At 51.4% G+C, this 21998-nt stretch overlaps 1 long non-coding RNA gene across 1 annotated transcript; it reads left to right on the top strand.

Annotated features, from left to right (window-relative positions):
* The first annotated feature begins 2036 nt into the window (after positions 1-2036).
* LOC142584092 (uncharacterized) lies at positions 2037-3024 on the top strand. Its single transcript, XR_012828694.1, has 3 exons — positions 2037-2141; positions 2353-2470; positions 2834-3024. It is a non-coding gene; the product is annotated as an uncharacterized LOC142584092 (long non-coding RNA).
* The last annotated feature ends 18974 nt before the right edge of the window (positions 3025-21998 follow it).

Here is a 21998-nt window from a genome sequence, read left to right as displayed (position 1 = left end):
ACTAGCTCAAAGAACTCAAACTCCCGTAGAAACATGCATTACACATATAGAAGATATCCTCAAGCTGTGCAAAATAGTCAATTCGCAGATGTCTGAGGAAGACCGAGTCGGACATTTCCTGAAAGGAATTGCAGAAGATGTCTACAATTTTCTTATAAGCAGGGAACACGTTGATTCGGTCTCAGATGTCGTATGTCATTGCCGTAGGTTTGAGAGGTTGAAAACACGTCGCATTGTGCCGAAATATGGATGCCTGGCGAATGTGACAACCGTTGCCAGCATCGATGAGAGCCCATCCGCCGATCTTTCGTTTACTATATGGCAGATCGTGCAGGAAGAACTGCTGCGACACCAGGAACGTACACACAACGCCATACAGCAACCTGATGCTTATTACCCGCAACACATGGCACCTGCAGCACCCTGCACTTCGTGGCAACCATCGGTATGCGTCACAGACGTCAACCGCAGAGGAGCTCCATGGCCACGTGAGGGCACATTTGCGCCCGAACACCGACTTGCAGAACCTCCTCGCCCCAGCAGGTTTGCACGCCGACCGACCGTTCCTCCTGTGCAGTAGCCTCAGTCACTTCGCTCTGCTATACGACCCCCACGGCTGAGCGCTTCGAGGAGCAGTTCATCGATCGTCGTTTACCTATGTGTTATAGCTGTGGTGACTTGGGTCACATTGCCAGGTACTGCGATCGCCGCCAACCACCGAGGGTCAACCGATCGACGATGACAAGGTGGTACCTCGCTCCCCTGGGCTGAACGTATTCGCCTTCGCACACATATCAAGGAAGCTTGCCTCACCAGCACCCGGAGCCGCTGTGGAACCGTTCTCCAGCATCCGATCGCAGCTTGACACCACCACCCAATCCTCGCGTAAGCCGGTCGCCCTCTCCGCGGCGTCGCTACCCGTCGCCACCTCCGCTAGTCAGCGCGGCCGTTGGAGGTGAGGTCGCTGGACAATCTTCGATGTCGACAGAGATACCTCCACCCATTTGCATGTTTAAGAATAAGGTACGTGTCTGTATTAATTGACGGAGTTTCATCAATGACCTTAGTGGACACGGGAGCAACCGTTTCAGTGATGAGTCTTGCGTTTAAAAGCCTCCTAGGACGACAAGCGATGTTTCACTGGGACCGTGCCGATACGTTTTGCGGAGTGAGTGGGTAGTTGTACCCTGTCGGCGTGCGCAACGTAGACGTTACTTTGGGTGGTCAAATATTTAACGCAGAGTTCGTTGTTCTACCTCATTCTACGCATGACGTAATCCTGGGCCTTGATTTTTTGAAACTGTGTGGTGCCCACTGTCAACTGTAAAATCGGAGAAATCCGTGTAGGTACGCGCTTTTCTGCTGCGTTTATGGAAGGCCCACCGTGTCATGAAAGTGTGCTTTGTGTATCCAGGGATACAGTTGTGCCTCCGTTATTCGCAACATGTCTTTCAGTCGCCTGTTTCCCTACCACCGACGGAACGTTTTACGCTACCGTGGAGCCCATTCATCTTAGTTTCATCAAGAGGAATGTGCTGATACCGTATTGCACGCTGTCAGTTGTGCAGGAACGCACTGACTTATGGGCCGTAAACTGTTCCAGTGAACCCACAATACTACCACGGGGTCTGAAAGTTGAATGTTCGCTTCTAAATTTCTTACTGTGCTGCGGGCCGGCTGAAATTCCCAAGTTGACAAAGAAAAAATGGCAGCAAAAGGGCCGCGGGTGTCGAAAGATCAGGCGGCTATTCTCGTGCAGTTCATCGAGCAGCACCCATACCTGGCGAGAGCTTCTACAGTTCTCGCCACGTATGACTGCTGCTCGAAAAAACGAACTGTGGGAGGAGGTGGCGGCGGTGCTTAACGCACAGGGGCCAGCCGTAAAGACCACCAGCCGTTGGCGCAACCATTGGGCCAACATGGCCCATAAAGCGAAAAAAGAAGCGGCCAGGGCCGCGAGCGAGAAGAGGTGAGCTTCTAATGATGCTGACAGTAACGTCGTTTCACGTTGTCGTTGTTGCCGTGTTTGCATGGCTACTGGAGGTGGCAAAGTGGGTGGCGTCGACGGCCGCGTCCTCGACGTCCTTATAAGGACAGGAGGGGTCCTTGTTTCCCCCCCTGAGTACTTCGCCGATAGCGAGGTGCGTACATTGGATTTAAAAAAGTGTTGTTTGTGTGACCTGCTGTGACCTCACAAATTTTCAGCGTTACATTGTAACACAATATTGCAAAATTTTTAAGCCCTTTTTTGTGCAAGTGACAATATAGGTTATGTACTCTGAGCAGCAACTTGTGTACATGATGCGCATTGCACACACTGCTCGCAATGTCTGAACACTACTATGATTGCAGGACGACATAAGTTCAGAGGAAGCTGCAGGGCCCAGCGGTTCCCGCAGACATCCACCAGCGACAACTGCCTTCGTGGTGTCGGGCCCTGCAGCTGTTGCTGGGCCAAGTGGCCTTACACGTAAGGCAGTGACCTAGCTTTTGTAGTAGCATTGTTGTTTGCAGTTGCTGCACGATCTTGCTATGAAGTAAAGTACGTCACTGTGCTGTTATTACCTCTGTGTCCAGCATCCAGCTCTTATTCATGGAGGAGAAATGCAAGACTACAAATGACATGATGTTGTAATAGAGATTCCTTGTGCATGTTATAGGTTACTGCTACCAGCAACTTTCTGTGGCATCTTTTGCTCTAACTACCTGTTTTGTGTATCATTATTGTAGCTATGCAGCTATAATGACATTTCAAAGTGACTGGTTAGGACAATCAATCTGTGTAGGTCGGATAACAGTGAATGAGCAGTCTTTGCTTTTGCCTTGCATGAAGAGCCACCGGCTACCCCCCAGGTGCTGCGGCCTACCACCCAGGTGCCTCGGCCAACCCCGCAGGTGCCGCAGCCTACCCCTCGAGAGCCACGGGCACCCCGTAGACAGCCCAGGCAGCAGGAACTCGATGGTGCTGTGGTGACGGCTACTGGCGCATACGTTCGCCAGAGCCAGTTGGAGGAAGCCAGAGTTCAAGAGGACACCCGCTTCCGCCAACAACTGCTGGATCAAAACCGGCAGGTGTGTGTAAGGCCACAGATGTATATTTTTCTGCGTATGAAATTGATGAGCATATGACCTCTCTAAAAATTATATTAATCAGTGAACAAGCATAACGTATACGTGTAGTCCTGTGGTGATATCTTGTACACATTCGCGTGATATAACATGTGTAAATATCTACGCAATTATGTGGCAAAAAGAAAAAAGTGGCGTTGAGTTCAAGTAAGCAGGTATAGCAATGGAACACATCTTAATAGAATGCGACGGCACAAGTTTGATGGGCCAGAAAGATATTTCCAGTGTTTGAACATACAATGACAAGGCAATAGCCTGCAAATGCGGATGAATGCAACACACGAAGGCCTTGTTACTGAGCTTCTGTAATTAAACTAATTACACGTCTTTGCTAACAGCACCACGAGGTCCACATGCAGAGCCTGCGGCACCTCGGGGAGGAGGTGGCGGGAATGCGGGAAGTGCAGTCGCAGCGCCTGGAATTGCAGCGGCAGCGCCTCGAAGTGGCGCGTCGGTCGCACGAGACCAACGAGCGCCTGCTTCAGCTGCTGCTGGCTGCACTGGGGCATGGTGGCAACCAAGCCCCTCCCCCCTCTCAGGACCCACATAATTAAAGGATGCAAAGGTAGCATAGGCAAGGAATTTGTAACTTATCTTAAAATTTGCTGATGTATTAATGATATGAAGGGCAAATATTGCTAGTTTGCAAATAAATAATTGCTGAAGTCACCCTTTAATGCAACCATAACTAGCATAGCCATTACAGCATGAATTTTTTCTTCAAGGTTTACTTCAGCCATAAGAGCGTGCACACCATCAGGCTCACCTGCAACAGTGCCTGTAGGCCTGGTGTGTGCGGGCATTCCGACTGTGGCACTGCAATTTTGAGGTGCCTAGTTATTGTCATGTCAATTTAAGCACGACGCCACACTGCAAGTGTTCTACAATTTAATCCTTGTCATCGAATGGTGAAAGTTTCAGGCCTTACTACAATGTCGAAAGCAACCTGTCAATATACACAGCAAAAAAGAAAAAAAAAGTTATGAAAATTCCTTGCTTATGCTCCTTCTTTTAATTTGTAATGTTTATTTTTTGTTTGTTGCATATTTGTTTGTGTCACTACCTACTGAGCTGGAATGTCTCTTTTCTTGCACATCTGTCTCACTATCAAACATTTTGTTGTCATTCAGTAATCTTTCAGGTTGTGCTACATTGTATTTTAGCCCTTGTGGTGCAATTTGTGTGTAATATTTATGCAGTTTGTCTTACTGAATATCAAAGTATGGTGCTATGGCTCTTTCAGTTTCAGAGCGCCACAACAGCATGTTCCTTTCACATGTAGTGATGTACCTATACATTTCGCTGTGATAAATATTCGGTTGGCGTGTGATTTAAGCACCTGCTCATTTCTGTTTCTGGTGCAGTTTAAGCCAGTTATTATTACTGTGTACTTGTGCAGTGTACAACAGTTTTCTTAAACGATGCATGTCGTTACCTGTGATACATTATGATGCAAGAACAATGTGATCCAATATTTATTCCAACGTGTCTGTGATATGTTGCATAATGTCTCTACTACTGAGTACTCACACTTCTTCAATGTAGAGACTGTCGCATGTGATGTGTACATAAACAAGTGTATGTTGAAAGCTGAAATACAGAAAGGTGCAGTTTTCCTCTAGTGCTTTTATTTACACATCGCAACCACATTTGCGAAACCACCCGTGTACTTAGATTTAGGTGCACGTCAAAGAACCCCAGGTGGTTGAAATTTCCGGAGCCCTCCACTACGGCGCGCCTCATAATCAGAAAGTGGTTTTGGCATGTAAAACCCCATAATTTAATTTTTTTAACAAGTTTTACATTTCTCAACAAATCATGAATGCTTTGCATTACGCAGACATCAACTACAACTTAGCACGGGAAATGTATCTGCAATTTCACAGCATGAAATGCACAATGCAATTACTTAAAACTGTGTGCATGCACCTAGCGATGCCGACGCTGCTGTTGACGTCGCAGCTGCCGCCGCACACTCCTCAGATAACGCATGTGCTGTGCACGGGTTGTGCCAAACATGCCAATGACATTGTCGCGAACAGCCCGCCCTCTCAAGTAGTGCATTCTAGAGCCCGTGTTTCGGAGCAGACTGTGTGGCATGGGGTCGCCGTTATTCTAAAGCTCGCTACTACTGCCGCTGCTGCTGTCGTCATCGCTGTCATCGACTGATTCGTCGCCTTCAGAAAGGCGAAGGTTGTGCAACACAGCACATGCCGCGACAATGTTGGCTACACGTTCCGGCTCGTAGAGGCGGGTGCGATATCGCTGAAGACAGCGGAAACAGCTCTTTAAGAGCCCAATGCACCTCTCCACTACGGAACGCATGGCATGTGCTGTGTTGTACTGCCCCTCGGCTGTGTGCACTGGAGGATGGCCAGGAACCGGGGTCAGGAGCCACGGCTCCAAGGGGTAGCCACTGTCACCTGCACAAAGATGGAAATAGTACATTGAGTACTCCGCTGACGAGAGGCAAGTTGTCAACTGAGGAAAGCTACAGCATCATTCAACAAAGGTAGACTTCAGGGTTGCAAGTCCCAAGTAAAAGCATGAGTTGAGCATGTCCATAACCGACACAAACTCTTAACCAATTTACAAGTGCACTACTCGGTGCCTGCCACAAACAAGAAATCAACACTTGTTGGTGCTATCAATGACAGTAGTAGCAGTAATGTGTGTTCATTTCTTCTGCTTCTGGCAGTCACTGGGTGCAGTAAGCACTAATACGTGTTGCTCTCGTCAGCTCCTCGCAGACACATAATGTGCTTGTAACTTAACACTTCGAACATTGCCAATGGTGGCAGTCAATGTCTCAATTTTCTTTTTTTTACTCCGGACTTACTCATGTTCTTGTGGTTTGGTTAAATGTTTGGGTTGGAGCGGACACGGCGTTCTGCGCTGCTGAAGCGTGACTGCGCCAAAAAAAAATGTTTTTTTTCTCGCCGAGGAGGTATTCCCCGGCATTCACGATGCGCCCCGCTTGGAACCGCCGGCACAACCATGTCGTCCGCCAGACGAAAGCGTCGTGGTCCGACCCCGGTCGCAGAGGGTCCAAGGCCAAGATTTTCATGTCCGCGTCGCAGACCTGAGGTAAAACGTAAACCAGAGAAAGTGCCCGTTGGCGAGAGCAACGTAACTTTCAAAAAGGATCGCAGAAAACGTGAGTTTTACTTACGAACATGCAGTTGAGGGCGTAGTATCCCTTGCGGCACATGAACACAGCCTTGCGCTCACCCTTGGGTGCGATTATGGCTATGAGGCTGCCGTCTACGCATCCGATGACGCCGGGGATAACGCCGGGGCGAAGGAAACCCTCCTTCACGGCTGCCGTTTCCTCGGCTGGACCCACTTGTTGCGGGCCCCAGCGTTCACGACAGCCTCTGCCACACGTCGCACGCACTCGCTCACCGTCGACTGCGACACACGGATCGTCTCCTCGCTCCCGACGGACGCTTGGAAGCTCCCGGTAGCAAAGAAGCGCAGCGCACACAACACTTTCCGCTCCACCGACAGTCCCGTCGCTCGCTCAGCTTCTAGTTCCCCCGCCAGTTCCTCGCACAACAACGGCACCGTTCCCTTCGAGAGGCGAAAACGCCGTCGAAAATGGTCATCCGGCATGTCAAACGCGTCGTCTGGCTCTCCCTGTTCACGTCGGCGACGGCGAAGAGCCACGGCCATAGCGATCAGAGGGGCGGCCATTTTTTTTATGCCTTCGGAAACGACCCTGCCTCTGGCCGTGCCAAAAATCGGTGCCTTTTGCTCCGCATAATGAGTGCGTCAACGTCACGATGACGATTACACTTTTTGCGGGTTCCTGACGTCGCGTGATTGACAGACAAAATGGGCGCGGCCCGGTCATTTTCTACCAATGGCTGCGCAGTGATGGCGGCAAAAGGCATAGAAAAAGTAATAGAATTCCTACACTGAAGTCTCTTCTGACGTCCCATCCCATTCTCCGACACTTCGACCACGCGGCTCCCACAGAAGTTCATAGAGACGCTAGCGGTAATGGCATCGGCGCTGTCCTTATTCAACGCGTCGACACCAAAGAACACGTCGTCGCCTATGCGAGTAATTCTTTAAATAAGTCCGAGCGCAAGTACACCGTTACCTGCAGAGTAAGAATGTCTTGCAGCGATTTTCGCAGTACAGCGCTTCTGGTCATACAATGTACGGACGCCCCTTCACTGTGGCGACACACCATCATTCTCTGTGCTGGCTGGTTAATCTCCGTGATCCGTCCGGCCGGCTTGCGCGTTGGACACTTCGTTTACAGAGATATGACTTTACCGTTTCTTATAAAAGCGGCCGCGGGCACGCCTACGCTGACTGTCTCTCGCGCATGCCGCTTCCAACGACGGACTGCGACGCGTACAACTTCGACGGCTGTATCGCATCACTGGAGCCGGGATTTCCTGATATAAGTACCTTCAAGGTCGATCAACAAAAAGACAGAACTTTAGAACCACTGCTCATTACTGTAAGGCAATCAGCACCATCCACTAGTTTCTGCGTTTGTGATGGGGTTCTTTACAAAAAGAACTATTCTACTACCGGCCCATGATATCTCCTGATGGTCCCGGAGTCTCCGTGTCTCCATCTTGCGCTTAATGCATGACGATCCAACAACTGTTCATTTGGGATCTGCGCGAACGCTCTACCGCCTTCAAGAAAGGTTCTACTGGTCTCTAATGCGCCAGACGGCCGCCCAGTACGTGTCCAGCTGCAGCGAATGTCAACGCCACAAGCGTCCAACGGGTGCTCCTCCTGGTCGACTACATGCAGTGCCACCCCCAGCACTTCGTTTGAGCAAGTTGGCATCGACCTTCTCAGTCCTTTCCAGCGGTCATCTAACGGGAATCGCTGGATTGTAGTGTGTGCCGATCACATGACACGCTACTGTGAAACAGCTGCAGTACCATCGGCTATTGCAACCGAAGTGTGTATTTTTCTGCTGCGTTTTGTCATTCTCCTACATGAACCTCCCAGAATCATCATCAGCGATCATGGGCGGCAGTTCACTGAAGACGTGGTCGAAGAGATGCTTCGTCTGTTCTTCAAGTTTTCGACATTCCACCCAGTATATTCACAAACAAATGGCCTTTCGGAGCGCACGAACAGAACTCTTACTAGCATGCTGTCCATGTACGTCGCGTAAGATCACAAGAACTGGGACAGCGTGCTACCTTTCATTACGTACGCATTTGACACGTCACAGCACGAAGTTACGGGCTACAGTCCGTTAATTCTTTCTTCCTTATGCTCGCCCGCCTCGTTACAGACTACACTATCTTCCCATTTTCAAGCCACGATAATATTTGTATATCCGAGACAGTCTGTCTTGCTGAAGAAGCCCTACGACTTGCTTCTTTGCGCACTCTTGTTTCACAAGACCGCTCAAAGGCACGCTACGACCGCCGACGCCGACACGTGATATATATATGACCCTGGTGATTTAGTTTGGCTCTGTAAACCAACCAGAAAACGTGGATTATGTGAAAACCTGCTGGCCCACTATGTTGGACCCTATGTTATTACTGATCCTATCAGTGGATTAACCTACCACATAGCACGCCTCACGTCAAATGTCCGACGGTCAGCAAAGACTAAACTTTCGCATGTCGCCCGTTTAGAGACCTTTATTTCTCGACAGCCTGCAACTTTCAAGAAAAATACGGCGCCTGGACCGGACAAAATAACAAACGCCATGATTCGCAATCTTAGCCTCAATGCTTTAACAGGGCTAACAGATCTTTTTAACAAACATGTATGGACTGAAGGAGGTCAAATCCCACAGGCATGCATGCAGAGATAATTCTAATACCGAAACCAGGGAAACCGAGGGATATAAAAAACCTCCGACCCATATCCCTTACCTCATGTCTGGGTAAGCTTTTTGAAAAGGTTATACAGATGAGACTCACTAGGTACATAGAAAACAACAACCTTTTCCCGGAAACTATGTTCGGCTTTAGACAGCATATGTCGGTACAGGACGTGTTTCTCCTACTGAAAGAAGAAGTATTAAACACAGAGAGAGGAAATGCAGACAGATTCATAGTAGCATTAGATATCAAAAAAGCTTTCGATACCATCTCGCACGAAAGCATTTTAACGGAACTATCGAACATGCACTGCGGACAGCGCACTTATGAATACATAAAATCCTTTCTAGACAACCGCACAGCCACGATAGGGCTAGGATCCACCCGCTCAGATGTTCTACAGACCCCCAAAAGAGGAACGCCGCAAGGTTCAATTCTTTCACCGCTACTCTTCAATATAGGGATGAAAGGACTAGCGGTGAAACTACAACGGATCCCAAACTTAGGACATGCGATTTACGCGGACGACGTAACTCTCTGGACCGCAAAGGGATCTCTAGGGGAACGTCAGGAAACCCTCCAGAAGGCAATTGGCATTGTTGAGGATCATGTAACACAAGCTGGCATGAATTGCGCCCCGGAGAAGTCCGAACTAATCCGAGTAAGAGCGCCTTATACACGAAAGGACGATAGACTTCCGATAAAGCTTGCTCTGGGAGGTCAAACAATACAGGAGGTATCTAAAGCTCGGATACTCGGACTATGGATACAGGAAAATGGAGCAGTAGGGCACACAATCGCAAACCTCCGGAAAACGGTTAACAGCGTGTCTAGGATGATAAACAGAGTAGCAAGAAACAGAAAAGGCTTCAAGGAGGAAGAGGCGATAAGGCTCGTACAGGCATTTATCATAAGCCGTGTAACCTTTGGCCTTCCTTTCCAAAAAGTCTCAAACTCAGAGGAAACTAAAATAAACGCCCTTATACGCACAGCTTATAAGGCGGCGCTTGGTCTACCGATTTGCACTAGCACGACCCTTTTCAATGCAATGGGTATTAGCAACACGTTTGAAGAACTCGTGGCTGCAACACTGATCGCACAACGAGAAAGGCTCAATTCCACGGAGCAAGGTCGAACACTTCTCCGTCGATTAGGGTATCCACTCAGACCGGCACATTGTCACGACCAAACAGAACTACTCCCACCGAACATGCGTGCGCAGATCTCTGTGGCCCCAATCCCTAAAAACATGAGCGAGAAATACCACAGACAACGGCGCCTTGCACGGGCCAGGACACTCGAACGCAGGTTCAGTAGAAATCCGGAGGTTTATTACACGGACGCGTGCAAACAGGATAGCAAAACTTTCACTGTGGTAGCCACAAACGCACAAACTACTATTTCCGCAACAGTCAGAACAGGGTCGGTGGCCACAGCAGAGGCTACTGCGGTGGCTCTGGCTATACGTGACACTGAAAATAGAGCACGTTCTGCGTTAATACTAACCGACTCGCAGTCGGCATGTCGCCTTTTCATGGCAGGCACCCTGCCCAAACTCACCGTCAAAATCCTAGGAAGAAATCTCACGGAACACCACGCTATTACGTGGTGTCCGGCGCACGCCGGAGTGAGCGGTAACGAGAGGGCGGACCGCCTCGCTCGAGAATATAGCATCCGAGCGACGGAACGCACTCTCGTAGAATCTCCGATCACAGCAAAAGATATCTTGGAGGCACAGAGACGAGGAAGGCAACGGTATAGCTTTCCAGACACATCCTTGGACTCAGCGCAAATGCGGGACTGGCGCCGACTACAAACCCGTACATACCCACACCTACTCCTACTACACCACATACACCCCACCCGGTATCCCAACACTTGCCCTTGGTGCGGAGGGCGGCCATCTCTTGACCATATCACATGGTCGTGCCAGAGTCGGCCACAAGAAATCCAATCACCCCTTATGAGGCAAAATTCCAACAGTAGGCAGTGGGAGGTGTGGCTAGCCAGCACGGTGCGGGAGGACCAACTGGCCCTTCTCGACCAAGCCCGGCGTGCCGCGATCGCCAGTGGGGCCCTGGACTGAGGGACCCACCCACTGGACCTGAGTGTGATTTTTTTCTTTTTTTTTAAAATAAAAGTTTATACTACTACTACTGCTCGACTTTTTCTCCGTTGTTGCCGTTCATAGAATCGAGTGGCAATAATGGAGAAACGGTCAGGCATTTGGAGATTAAGATCACGAACACAATGAAACTCATCAGAAGAATCACCAACAGACATCAGGGTATGAGGGTGTCAGAACGTCGTCAGTCTCATACACTTCTTCGCTATTAGCCACATTACCTACGTAGCCGCCTACCACAACTGGCACGCGGCCGAGTATGCCAAGCTGAACACCCTCATTAGAAGAGCACACAAGATGGCACTGGGCCTTCCAGACAGCATCAGCACGGAACTTTTGCTACAGCTGGGCGTCCACAACACGTTTGAAGAGTTAATTGAGGGACACCAAATCTCGCAACTCGAGAGACTATTGAAGACACGAACTGGCAGGAGCATCCTGCAAACTCGGGATAAGTTATCACAAGTAGCACGGCGACAAGACATCCCTTCCAAGCGCGATCAGGGAAAAGCTGCAGGTGGCTAATATACCCAAGAACATGAGTCTCGAATTCAATCAGGGTCGAAGAGAGAGTAGAGCGAATAATTACTCGAAGCCAAGGACAAGGAAGCGCTGTACGTAGACGCTGCGGAATACGAAGATCGACGTGCTTTTACAGTGCCCGCCCTCAATAGCGACAAACAATTGGCAGTTCTTGTAGCATACGTGTCAAAAACCCTGCTGTAGCGGAAGAGGTGGCGATAGCCCTAGTCATCGTTAACTCCAGTTGCAGATACGTACTCAGTGACTCGCAGACGGCGGTCAGAAACTATGCACAAGGCAGAATTTCGCCGAAGGCTGAGGCTATACTCAAAGCCAACGCGAACTATGTCACCTCCGAGCAGACGGAGGAACGACACATTATATGGTTCCCGGCTCACACGTCCCCGACACCCCCGTACCCAACCTCAACGAGGAGGTCTACCGCGTAGCGCGAGGTCTCGCATTCCGCGCCCGAGAAGAAGGATCCTCTCTTGGGGTTGGAAATCCAACGGAGGCATGCACAGAGAGGGACAAAATGACCAGGTACTGTGGTATTACAAAATTTTATCAAACCTCAAGGCGTGTTTATCCGCCCCCTAACCCCAAACTCGACAGGGCCCAAGCGGTAGACTGGAGGCAGCTACAAAGACCTTCCCCAACCCCGTCCATCTCAGGAAGATACTGACACATGTACTTATTTGTCTTTATTGGACGACATGTTTCACCACCTAACAAAAGTTACCGTACAGCGCAGAGCGCGCTTGCATGTATCGGAAGCTTCTGGAATGTTATCGATGCTTCCATCCACTGCCTGTGACCGAACCTTGTGTAATCTGATCGCATGTGTGCGCGACGCGAATAATGTAGAACTTTGTAGAAGGCACGCGGGTCCAAGCGATTACTCTGGAAAATTTGACGATTGATGTATAAAAGCGGACGCGCTTGACCCGCTGATCAGATTTTCGACGATCGCCGACCGTGTTCGCCGCTATCGTTGTGCTATAAGTGTAGCCTGTTTTGTGGGCACAGGTTCGCCCAATAAAAGTTATTTTTGTCGTTCACAGTATTGCTACTGTATTATTCAACGCCACCACCACGTGACAATATATCCGTACATCTACTCAGACCATAACTGCAAACTATGCGGCAGTGCTCACGCATCTCTTAGACACATTCTCTGGGAATGTGAGGTTACATGCAGGGAAAATGCAGTTTCTCCAGATGAAGCTGCGGCGCGATGGACGGCCGTGTTGCGCAGCTCAAACCTGGAAAATCAACTATGGGCCATCCAGCAAGCCCGTGAAGCGGCGAGGAGACAGGATCTCCGGACCTCCTCGTGGGCGGCCTAGGCCCAGGCCACATTTGCCGGATTGTCAATAAAGTTGTTACCACCACCGCCTGTTTGACTTGTCCGGCGGGCTTCGTCTGCGCGGAGGGAAATGTAACACTCTTACTTGCATAGTGGGTTTACGCCTCAACAAACAGTATGGGGGGCATCCAAGAGAGGTGAACGAGGAAGACGACGTGCGGCTAGCTAGCTGAATCTCGACAAGCGCCTCTACCCTCCCCCTCATCCATCACCCACTGTGCCGGAGGCTCGCCTTCTGCGGCACATCCAAATGAATGCACTGGTTACGCCTTCCCGCCTCTTTCTCTGTCGCTATCGCTCCAACCCCTCCTGTCCCAACTGCCCCTCTACTTATGCAGACCTATCCCATTGCCTATTCTACTGTCCGGCTGCTCAGCAACGAAATTTCTATCTTCCCCCTTCCCTTTCCATTACCACCTGGCTCGACTGGCTTGGCGCTGAAGGTAAAGAAGAACAGCGTCGACTGGCCACCCAGGCGGTCGAGATGCTCAGCCTGTAATTTTGGGCTGACTAAAAGTCATACTACTACTCGACAGGCGCTCAGCTGATCAAGGCCATCGCGTCTAACTCTAGCTGGCTTGACAATAAACGCCTTTATATATATATATATATATATATATATATATATATATATATATATATATATATATATATATATATATAAACGAGAAAAAAGGGGGTTAACTTAAGGGTCCGATTTTTATTAGTCATATGATAAGAAGCCAACACTGACACCAAGGACAACATAGGGGAAACTGCTTGTGCTTAATAAACGAAATAAACAAACGATAAGTGAGTGAGTGAGTGAGTGAGTGAGTGAGTGAGTGAGTGAGTGAGTGAGTGAGTGAGTGAGTGAGTGAGTGAGTGAGTGAGCGAGCGATTGAGTGAGTGAATAAACTTTTATTTGGTCCAGCAAAACGCGATAAAACGCGCACCTGGCTAATCCCACGACGGGACTGACAGATCTAGTCCGCCGGCCGGATCGCGGGCGCGCTGGACGGCCAGGATTTGGTCCTCAAAGACGGGACTTCGCAGGAGCGCGTCCCACTCTTCCGTGGTAAAATTCGGGCCCAGCGACCCGCACTCCCAGAGCATATGAGGCAAAGTAGCAACCTTTCCTCAGGCGACGCAAGAACAATTCGTATTCTCGGGAGAGAGATAAAACTTTATTAAATCCTTGATGGGGTTCAGGGGTGGCAGGGGTCGGGAGACTAACCCCCCATCCCCCATTCCTCACACGGCGGCCAGTCCTTGCTTTCTGGCGGCGTCTTCGGCCATCCGGACGGCCCACACCTGCTCCTCTGGGTCCAAGCTGAGCAGCAATGTCTCCCACTGCTCGGCCGTCGTTATGATGCGTGTGTTAGTGCGGGAGGTGTTGGTGGGTGAGGCTTTGGGGCATTGCCAGATAATATTGTTACGTTACTGCTCGGCTCTTCGTCATTGGAAATAATATCCCGTAGCACTACCCCCGGCGGCAAAAGCGCCATCCCGGAGCGACTGAAGGCCGGACTCTGAAGCAGTGTAGTCGGTCTTGAGCCTACTGACGTGCACGACATCACTAGATGCCAGAGTAGATGACGAGGTTGAGCTCACAGGAGCAATTTCGTACGTCACAGGCGTCACCTGGCGCAGCACGCGGTAGCGCCCTGTAAATGGCGAAAGGAGCTTTTCTGAAAGTCCGACGTGACGAGAGGGCGACCACAGGAGCACGAGTGCACCAGGCGAAAACTGTACGTCACGGTGGCGGGCGTTGTACTGACGCTGCTGCGTGGTTTGCGAGTCCGTCAGTCGAGCACGGGCAAGCTGGCGTGCATGGTCGGCGAGGGCGATGACATCGCCCGCATACTCGGTTGTTGAGATCGCAGCAGGAGGAAGTACCGTGTCAAGGGGCAAGGTCGGTTCGCGACCGTAGAGTAGATGAAATGAAGAAAATCCGGCGGTGTCGTGCCGGGAAGAATTATAAGCAAATGTGACGTAAGGAAGGGCGACGTCCCAGCCGTAGTGGTCCTTCGAAACGTACTTGGACAGCAGGTCGGTAAGAGTACGGTTTAACCGCTCTGTCAGGCCATTGGTTTGAGGATGGTATGAGGTAGTCAGCTTGTGTTGAATAGAGCAGGAACGCACAATGTCGGCGATAACTTTCGAGAGGAAGTTACGACCACGGTCAGTAAGCAGTTGTCGCGGGGCGCCATGCACTAAGATAATGTCACGCAAGAGAAAGTCCGCGACGTCAGTGGCGCAACTGGTAGGGAGAGCCCGCGTGATAGCGTATCGGGTGGCGTAATCAGTTGCGACGGCTACCCATTTGTTCCCAGAGGATGACGTGGGAAAGGGACCGAGGAGGTCTAATCGAACACGAAATAACGGTTCCACAGGGACGGTGATCGGCTGGAGATGACCTGAAGGTAGCACCTGAGGTGTTTTCCGACGCTGGCAGAGATCACAGGCAGTAACAAAGCGTCGGACGGAGCGGGCGAGACCAGGCCAATAGAACCGGCGGCGGACGCGGTCGTACGTGCTGGTTACCCCAAGATGTCCTGCAGTGGGTGCGTCATGCATCTCAAAGAGCACAGCCTGTCGTAGATGTTTTGGCACGACAAGAAGAAGATCAGGGCCATCAGGGAGGAAGTTCCTTCGGTACAGAATGCCGCCCTGGAGGACATATCGGCGAACGGATGCGCCGGTAGGTGTAGAGCGCAGACGCTCCATGAGTACTCGCAGCGATAGGTCTCGGTACTGCTCATCGGCGATGTTAACGAAGTCAGGCACAGAGAAAATGCCGTCGGCGGTACTACTGTGGGCGTCGTCAGGCTCGTCTACCGGGTAGCGAGACAGGCAATCAGCGTACTTGTGAAATCGGCCAGATTTGTAGGTGACAGAGAACGAATATTCTTGGAGGCGTAAGGCCCAGCGACCAAGTCTTCCTGTAGGGTCTTTCAATGAGCATAACCAGCAAAGCGCGTGATGGTCTGTGACAACGGGAAAGGGTCGGGCATATAAGTATGGGCGGAACTTCGCAACCGCCCAAACTAGGCCCAGACACTCACGCTCAGTGATGGAATAGTTGCGCTCCGCGGGCAAGAGGAGCCTGCTGGCGTAAGCGATAACACGTTCGTGGCCACGCTGGCGTCGGGCCAGTACTGCGCCAATTCCGTGACCGCTGGCATCAGTACGGACTTCGGTAGGCGAAGAAGGATCGAAATGGGCCAGAACGGGAGGCGTTGTGAAAAGGACGATTAGAAGCGAGTATGCAGAGGCCTCGTTATCGCCCGACTGAAAAGGGGCGTCTTTTTTCAAAAGCTCGGTTAGTGGTCGTGCTATGGCCGCGAAATTTTTCACGAAACGGCGGAAGTACGAGCAAAGGCCGACGAAGCTGCGCACATCCTTGACACACTTTGGAACCGGGAAGTGCGTAACAGCGTGCATCTTGCCTGGGTCCGGTTGCACTCCGTTCGCGTCAACGAGATGTCCGAGGACGGTAATCTTGCGACGGCCGAATTGGCACTTCGATGCGTTGAGTTGCAGACCGGCTCGCCGAAAAACGTCCAGGACTGCTGAGAGGCACTCGAGGTGCGTAGCGAATGTTGGGGAGAATACTATAACGTCGTCCAAGTAGCACAGGCACGTGGACCATTTGAAACCGTGAAGAAGGGAGTCCATCATGCGTTCAAAAGTGGCAGGAGCGTTACATAGAGCGAACGGCATCACTTTGAATTGATAAAGACCGTCGGGTGTCACAAAGGCAGTCTTCTCGCGGTCGAGATCGTCCGCGGCAATCTGCCAATAGGCGGAGCGAAGGTCAATAGAGGAGAAATAGCGAGCACCGTGGAAGCAGTCAATGGCGTCATCAGCCCGAGGTAGGGGATACACGTCCTTTTTGGTAACCCTGTTAAGGTGCCGATAATCCACGCAAAAGCGCCATGAGCCATCCTTCTTTTTTACCAGCACAACAGATGACGCCCCTGGACTACATGACGGTTCAATAATGTTCTTGGCAAGCATTTTGCGAACTTCGGTGTGAATAACTTGACGCTCAGCCGGTGATACTCGATACGGGCGGTGATGAATAGGAGGGGCATCGCCGGTATTAATGCGATGTTTAACAGCTGTTATTTGGGCCAAAGGACCATCGTTAAAGTCAAAAATATCTTGCTAGGAAATCAGAACGCGGTAGAGCGCACGAGCGTGCTCGGACGGCATGTCGGGTGCAATCATTATCTGTAAGTTGGCGATGGTACAAGTTGCCGACTGCGATGGTAGATGAGGATCGGCTGAATAGTCGTCTACTGAAATCGATGCTACAGAGTGATCCTCGAATGAGCAAAGTTGGGCCAAAGTCATCCCGCGTGGGAGCACTTGTATCGTCAAACCAAAATTGACCACTGGCAGGCAGACGCAATTTGCCGTAATAGATAAAACTGTATGAGGTACTGTGATCCCGTGTGTAAGGAGGACGTCTTGCATAGGAGCCGCGATGTAGTGACCGTCGGGGACTGGTGGGGATGACACGAAGTCAACGTAAGTCAGTGCCGAAGGTAGCAAGCGAACTAAGTCGACGGAACTGAGGCGAGTAGGGTGTTGTTCAGCGGGATCCAGAACAGGCAGGTCGAGGCGGAGAGTACTGGCGGAGCAATCGATGAGAGCTGAATGTGCGGAGAGGAAGTCTAAGCCGAGGATGATGTCGTGGGGACAGTGAGCGATGACTGTGAATAGCACGGTAGGGGAGCGATCGGCGAAGGAGACGCGGGCGGCACACATACCAATTACAGGGGCTGTTCCGCCATCGGCGACACGGACAACAGGCGTCGTGGCGGGCGTGATTATTTTCCACAGCCGGTTACGAAGGTCAGCGCTCATTACCGACAAATGCGCCCCGGTGTCTATGAGAGCTGATACAGAAACACCATCGACTTGCACGTCAAGAAGGTTCAGATGAGTGGGCAATGTCAGGAGATGATTTCGCGGCGTAGGGAGCAATGCAGCGTCACCTCGAGGCGCTGCATCGTCTAGTTTTCCGGCTGGCAGCGGCGTCCGAAGGCAGTCGGCGAATAGGAGCGACGGAGCTGGGGGAAGCGAGATTGTCGTTGGGGCGAAGGCGAACGAGAACAGAGGCGGTTCGGCGCAGGAGAATCGGTGGCGGCATTATCTGAGCGGGCAGCATAGGGACGAGAAAGGCCACCTGCGGCGCGAGAGTAGGCAGTATATGTAGATTGGTTCGGGGAACTCCAGCGACTGCGACAGTGCCGAGAAATGTGCCCAATTCGATGGCAGTGAAAACAAATTGGCTTGTCGTCTGCAGTGCGCCATTCAGAGGGGTTGCGGAAACGTGGTGGGTAAGAAGGTGCGGGACGGGGCGGAATCGAAGAAGCTGGGTGGGTATCAGGGCGATGGGTCGAGCAGATGGTGTGAATACCCATGTTGGCGAACTCCTGGCGGACAACTGCCTGGATCAGGGAAACAGTGACTGCAGGTGCATTGGAGGGGCTGGAGTCGAAGGCAGCCGGATAGGTGGCGTCGATCTCACGCCGGACAATCCTGGTAACATCGCCAGTGTTGTTGGGACAAGGAGCGTCTGCACAGGAAGATGTCGCTGGGGTGTTGGGCAGACGGGCTAACTGTTGGTCGATACGTCGGCTTTTAGCGAGTTCCAGGCAGCGGAATTCTTTTATAACTGCATCCACCATCGCCACGTTGTTTAATACGAGCAAGTTGAAGGCGTCATCGGCAATGCCTTTGAGGATGTGGGAGACCTTGTTGGACTCAGTCATGTGTGCGTCAACTTTGCGGCACAGAGCCAAGACGTCCTGAATGTACGTGACGTAGGGCTCCGTTGACGTCTGCACACGACCGGAAAGCGCCTTCTGCGCGGCAAGTTGGTGACCGTAGGAGTTGCCGAACAAGTCTCGGAGCTTTTGCTTAAGCGAATCCCAACTGGTGAGCTCATCTTCGTGCGTCCGATACCAAACTCGATGTGTGCCACCGATGTAAAAGACTACGTTGGCGAGCATGATAGCAGGGTCCCACCGGTTATTGCGGCTGACGTGTTCGTACAGTCTGATCCAGTCCTCGACGTCTTCCCCATCTTTTCCCGAGAATACGCCGGGATCACGGGGAGCGGAGAGAGTGATGTAGGTCGTCGAAGTGGCAGTGGGTGTCGGAGCCGGCGGAGTCGAGTTGTCGTCGCCGGGAGCCATGAAGGAAGGCTCGACGTACCGTCCACTGCGAAGCTCCGTGACAAGGTACAGGGAACGTCTACCTCCACCAGATGGGTTACGTAGGAAGACACCGACGAAAATCTTTTTACAAGTATATTTACAAGGCAATACGCCGCAGTTGGCCAAGAGGCAACAGCCCGCGCTAGCTTCCAATCGTCGTCGTCGTCTTTTTACTGCTCGGCTCTTCGTCATTGGAAATACTATCCCGTAGCAATATGATCGAGGTCAGCGCGGGCCTCGTACGCTTTACAGAGTGGGGAGTATGCATCGGGGTACATGCGGTTGTAAAGCACGGGGTTCGGAAAAGTTCGTGTCTGAAGGAGTCGGCAAGTGGTGGATTGAGACTTATTCAGTGTTTTGTGTGCTGGGGAGTAGCGTAATCGCTCTCTGCGGTAGTGGAGGAGAATTTCTCTGAACGTGACCATTTGGTTCCGCGCGTGACCGCGATGCAGAACAGAGGGCTGGTCGGGATCGGTAGACGCAAGAGAAGGATGATGCGCCCGGTGTGTGAGAGCTCGGGTGGCATCGTGGGCGGCTTCGTTTCGAGCCAGACCTAAGTGACCAGGGGCCCAGATGATCTGCACGCGGCCTTGCCTTGAGGGAGGAGTGCCAGAGAGAATCTTCTGCGCTTGGGGTGCTATCAGTCCTCTTGTGTAGTTACGAATGGCCGTTTTTGAATCGCTGATGATGCAGTGTGCATTGGTAGCCGCGTAGGCCACAGCGATGGCCGTTTCTTCACCTACTTCGGGTTGCTTGGTCAATATTGATGCGGCCGCGGCGAGGCGGTACTGCGAACCCGCGACTCCGACGACCGCCATGGCGATTTGGTTGGGGTATTCTGCTGTGTCCACGTAGGTTCTGTCAGCGGCTTGGTCGTTGCGCTTTTGTAATTGTTCAGCTCTTCATGCTCGTCGCTCCGGATTGTGTTCAGGGTGCATATTGCGACGTATGGGCGGGATAACTAGCTGAGCACGAATGTTTGGACGGATGGGTACTTTTGGTCCGAATTGGGTGGTGTAGGTTATACCTAGGGTGCCTAGAATGTGCCTGCCCGTGGTGGAATTGGCGTCGTTCGTCTTGGTTAATACGCTGCGCTTCAATAAGCTCGTCTATGGTGTTATGAATGCCGAGGGCGTCTAGTTTCTCGTTAGAGGTGGTGATGGGAAGATGTAGGGCTTGTTCATAGGCCCTCGTGATCATGGTATTGAGTCTGAGCTTGTCAGTTGCATTGAGGCTAAGGTACGGGGTGACGCAGTTGATCCTGCTCAGGGCGTAGGCGGTTACAAGGCGTATAAGGTTGCTTTCTTTCATGCCGTGATGTCGATTTCCGATGCGTACAATGAGGCGAGTGGATTGGTGTACATGATTATCTAATTGCTTGAGTATCTCATTGTTTCTGCCATTTTGTTGGATGCGTAATTCAAGGATACGAATGCTAGGTGCAGTAGGTATGCGTTGCTGGTGCACGTGTAGTTCTATCTCGGGCGGATGAGGGTCTGGACGTCGACCTCCCCAATTAGGCTTGTACAGAAGGAGCTCCGATTTCTGGGGGGAGCACGCCAGGCCGCGCGGTTCTTCGTATGCAACGACCTCGTTGATGGCTTGCTGCAGCGTGTCTTGGATGTCCCCGTCGCTGCCCCCGGTGACCCACAGGGTGATATCGTCTGCGTAGAGGTTTTGCTTGAGGTTAGGGATGCTAGCTGATGCAGGCGGTAGTCCGAGCAAGGCCACGTTAAACAGATAAGGGGATAGAACCGATCCTTGCGGCGTGCCTTTGCTGCCGAAGTGAATAATTGGCGACTGCAGCCCTCCGATGGTAATGGTGGCCGTGCGGCCTGTAAGAAAATTCTTCACGTAGTTATATGTTCGGTGTTCAACCTGGAGTTGTGCCAGTTGGTTCAGTATGGCCTCATGCGTGACGTTATCGAAGGCCTTGGTTAGTTCTAGCCCCAAGATTGCTCTGGTGTCCAGCCTGGAGCTTTTGTCGCCATCGATAATTTGGTGCTTGAGCTGAATCATGATATCTTGAGCAGAAAGTTTCGGGCGGAAGCCAACCATGGTATTGGGGAAGAGGTCGTGTTCGTTCATATGTCTGTGTAAGCGTGTGAGGATGACGTGTTCGAGGACCTTTCCGGCACATGAAGTGAGGGAGATAGGGCGGAGGTTTTCGAGTAGGAGGCGCTTCCCGGGTTTGGGGATCATAATAATTTTGGCTTCTTTCCACTGCGAGGGGAGGTTTCCAGTTTCCCAGTATGCGTTAAAATAAGCTGTGAGGGCTAGTATAGAATCCTCATCTAGGTTGCGAAGCATTTTATTAGTAATGCCATCAGGTCCCGGGGCCGAGTTAGGGCGAAGTGCGAGGATGGCTTCACGTACTTCTGCTGCTTGTATGGGTGCGTCCAGGCGGTCGTTAGCGGTGCCTGTGTATGCTGGAGCGGGTGTAGTAGGTTGAGGTCCTATGTATCGGTCTATCAGCTCTTGAAGAACTTGTGCGTCCGTGCCCGGATGGGTGTGAATAATTTTTTGCAAGTTGTGTTGTTGTGTGTTCTTGCTGTTGGCCGGATCGAGGAGGCAACGGAGGATATTCCACGTTTTGGGCAGGTTTGGTTGCCGCTCCATGCTGTCGCATGTGCTGTGCCAATTTTGACGAGTAAGTTGTTGTGCATAGTCTTCGATGTGAAGGGTGAGAGTACTAATACGTTTCCCGAGCGTTCGGTTGAGCTTGTTGTGTTTGTATCTGCGTTGCAGACTGGGCGAGGGCTTCCCACATATGCAGTAACTTGTTATTTGCCTCCTACAGATTGGTTCCTCAGGCA

Source organism: Dermacentor variabilis, chromosome 6, assembly GCF_050947875.1.
Source record: "Dermacentor variabilis isolate Ectoservices chromosome 6, ASM5094787v1, whole genome shotgun sequence".
In the NCBI taxonomy this organism is placed as follows: Eukaryota; Metazoa; Arthropoda; class Arachnida; order Ixodida; family Ixodidae; genus Dermacentor; species Dermacentor variabilis.
This window is presented reverse-complemented; position numbering and strand designations above follow the sequence as displayed.